Consider the following 3,936-nt stretch of genomic DNA (forward strand, 5'->3'; position numbering starts at 1 on the left):
AAAATGCACATATTATAGTCTGCCTATACTAAAAGTTTACATTGTATGCTAAGTTTACATTTTTTTTATAATCAAAAGTTTATCGCAAAAGAAAACAAACAAATCCAGACCAATATTACATTACACTTCAATTTGACAGTGAAAAATCAATTACATAACCATTAGTCATACCCTTCAATAAACGTAACGGTGAGTAGTCATTGCATGGCATATACATTGTTTAACTCCGTTCTGGTGATACACTGCAAACCCTTGCCATTGTAATGGCAGCCATATCATCCCAGCATGTTCCCTATAATGTTACACATCTCTCAATCAAGCATTTCCCTGGGCAACCACTGTGTCTATGGGCATCTGAGCAGCCTCATCTGTACCAGTTCTCTGGGACTAATTCCTGGTGTATCAAGCCATGCGGCCCATAATCTGTCAAATTTCCCAGGATTCCCCCTATGTTGATATATATATATATTTTTCCAGGATAAGAGTATTACCCATCTGTTGAATTCAGGATTTAACCATCGGCGGAATGGCAGATTTCCACCCCATAAGTATTATTTTTCTAGCTTGGAATAAGGCTCTAGCGAAGGCCATCCTTGTAATTTCCTCTGGGATTGCCTCCTCCAGTACACCTATAAGGCAACATAGCAGATCACACAAAATATAGCAGTGCAGCGCTCAATACAGGTCAGATGTATACACATAAAATGTACATATTAAACGTACATAAATAAAACGCATGAGGCAAAGTCCCAAAAAGTATATCTTAGTCCGAGGAGATCAAAAGCTGCCCACTTGCAGAAGGGGGATCCCTCATTTGGCAAGGAAGGAAAGGGTGCAGTTATAGGATAAGATTGTATTCGTTGTATCACCACCAATGTGAACTTCCACCAAGGGTCTAGGCTGCTCACCTTATTGAGTGGACCTTCTGTGTTAACAGCAGGTCACTCATGCATTCCCTTCCACAGGGTAGATTATGGAGATAGGGGTCCACAGGCAGTATCCCAAATTCAGTCTCATCGGTTGATATATATCATGTTAATAAAAAAATAACAGGACATAGTGCTCTCCATATGAAAAGGTATAAAATTTATTAAATAAGAAAAATATTACTCACAAAGCAAGCACTGTTTCCCAGTGCAGGAGTATACAGCATAAAAATGAACCAGATGGGTGGCTGTACTGACATCACAGAGCCCCTCGCACGCGAATCGTCCGTGTGGACTTCCTCAGTGAATCTGATTGGGGGCCCGTGTGTCAGCTCTTATATCTAATCCTGGTTCCACATACAATTCATGATGATACTGGAAACCCCGCCCACTCTCCAATAATACACAAGTGAATGGACTTAACTACTAAGTAGTAGAGAATCAGGAGTGGCTACAAATCTAATAGGGCACAAGCAAGCTGAATACACTGATAACTTACTGATAGGCAGCCACCATTCCTTCCATGTTATGAGCTAAAGCACTTCCAGGTCAAATCCTTATCTTCCAATAGCAGTGAACACTGCTGTGTCCTGAAAGACAGCCCGCCCCCATTTCCGGGTCAAAAAAAAAGAAAATTTTAAGCCTACAGCACCTGGTACTCCCAGGCGGTCTCCCATCCAGGTACTAACCAGGCCCCACCCTGCTTAGCTTCCAAGATCAGACAAGATCAGGCGCTTTCAGGGTGATGTGGCTGTAGGCAAATCCATCTCGTTCAATGGCAGCTAACGCTGCTGCGTCTTGGGAAGAAGCCCGCCCTCTAAAGGGGCGTTCGTATGGAGACGGGGATGGGGGGTGGGAGCACAACAAACAAGCCACCCCTTTCATACACGTCGCTCACAGACTAAGTGAACGGCAACAAGGAGCACAGCTGCAATGCGCGCTCTGCCCCTCCCTTCCACGTCACCCCCTGGACAGATCGAGATGCAAACTCCAGTCTCCTTGGCAACGACATGAAATCACTCCCAAGAGTGCCTCCTTCATTCCTCTGGCCTGTCAGCGTGGGTAATAACATTCACCCACAATGGCAAGCAGGCTAACATAAAATTAGCAACTAATCAGAGACATAGGGAGCAGAAACAAGGCTAACGTTAATAAAAAAATTATAATAAAGTAAAAATTATTATAAAAATAATGTAATATAGTTATAAAGCTAAGAGGAGGGAGGCTACTCAAAAAGTACCTATGGGGATACCCCAAAGAAGCTATAATTGAGGCATATGGGGGAAGTTCATAAAGTCACCCCCCTCCCTTATGGCAGAATCCATCCTAAGGTGTCCTACACACTCTTCCAGATGGAGAATGTGTACCAAAAACAAATGCTATTCCCTCCCAGTTGTCACCAGAGGGATATATGAAAAGTGAAATGGAAAAAGTCAAACAAAATACATATATCGCCACCCCATGTAATATTGTGTAGGACCTACAGGGGTTAAAAATATGAATATAAATTTGATAGAAAAATTATAATAAATTAAATTATAATAAAAAGACATCAGTACAACCACCTCATCTGTACACAAATACATATACCACAAACAAATATACATTATGGACCAATATTCTAAATGGTAAGGGGCTAGAAACCAACATAAACGAACGGTCTAAATTAAAACAATTAAGGTCAAACTCAACGTTCAACCCTAAAGGGACCCCAACCTTTGTCTCAAATACCCAAAAAGATTCCCGTCGACTGAGCTGCCGTATGAAATTCCCACCCCTCCAATGCTTCGTTGCCTTCTCTATTCCCCAGAACTTCAGCCCGGCAGGGCTGCGGTTATGGAAAAGTCGGAAGTGCTTGGAGACATTGTGTGTGCGGAGTCCTCGTTTAATGTTGTTAACATGTTCTCCGACTCTTACATGGAGGGGCCTAGAAGTCCTACCCACATATTGGTAGCCACACTCACATTGCAACATATACACCACCTCGGCAGTGTAGCACGTAATCAAATTCCTTCCTCTTCTTTACATTGTTTCTAGCCTGTTTACACGCCGGACAGTGTCCACAGGCATAAAAGCCATTAAGGAAGCCAAGCATTCTATTCACCGGGTAAACCGGGGGATCAATCACCCCTGGCGCAAGTCTATCTCTAAGAGATGGAGCTCTTTTGTAAATAAACAATGGTCAGTCTGGGAGGACCGGACCCAAGGTTCTGTCAAGTTTTAAAATGGGCCAATGTTTCTGTACTATCTTTTCAAATTGCTTGTGCTGAATATTAAAATCAAGGATCATCCTGATCTGTTTAGGCTCACCCTGGGCTACTCTAGGGGCATTCGACACCAGTACCTTCCTATCAAGAGTCACAACATTATCCAATTCTTGGACTAGCTTATTTTTATCATGACCCTTCTCAGTGAACCTAGAGATAAGAGTCTGTGACTGTGATAGAAAATCCCCCACCTCTGTGCAATTCCGCCTGAGGTGAATAAACTGTCCTCTAGGGATATTGCACAGCCACTTACTGTGGTGGCAGCTTTCAACAGGGATAAATGCGTTTCGGTCAGTAGCCTTAAAATAGGTGACCATATTGATGCGGTCACCCCTTTTAGACAATTCAAGATCCAAAAATACCGCCCTCTCTGTACTGATATTCCATGAGAGGACTATATTTTTGTTATTGTCGTTAAGCCTGGATACAAACGCGTCCAGACTATCTCTGTCCCCTTCCCAGACCATGATAAGGTCATCAATATACATCTGGTAGCAGATCAGTTCCGGTGGTTTGTTCTTATAGACTGCCTTCTCCTCCCAGTGAGCCATAAATAGATTGGCAACACTGGGAGCGAAGCGTGCCCCCATGGCTACCCCTCTGGTTTGGAGAAAGAACTGCTTGTCATACCAGAAATAGTTCTTTGACAGACAGAAAGTCAAACTGTCAATCAAAAAATTCCGATGCCTCCTAGATAGGTCCGAGGACCCCAGGGCCCACTGTACTGAGGTTAACACATCCTC

General features: G+C 43.2%; 1 non-coding gene across 1 annotated transcript; it reads right to left on the bottom strand.

Moving 5' to 3' along the window:
* Nucleotides 1-1,566: 1,566 nt before the first annotated feature.
* On the bottom strand, nt 1,567-1,685 carry LOC141131037 (5S ribosomal RNA). Its single transcript, XR_012242662.1, has one exon. It is a non-coding gene; the product is annotated as a 5S ribosomal RNA (ribosomal RNA).
* Between the last annotated feature and the right edge of the window lie 2,251 nt (nt 1,686-3,936).

This window comes from Aquarana catesbeiana, linkage group LG02 (assembly GCF_042186555.1).
Source record: "Aquarana catesbeiana isolate 2022-GZ linkage group LG02, ASM4218655v1, whole genome shotgun sequence".
In the NCBI taxonomy this organism is placed as follows: domain Eukaryota; kingdom Metazoa; phylum Chordata; class Amphibia; order Anura; family Ranidae; genus Aquarana; species Aquarana catesbeiana.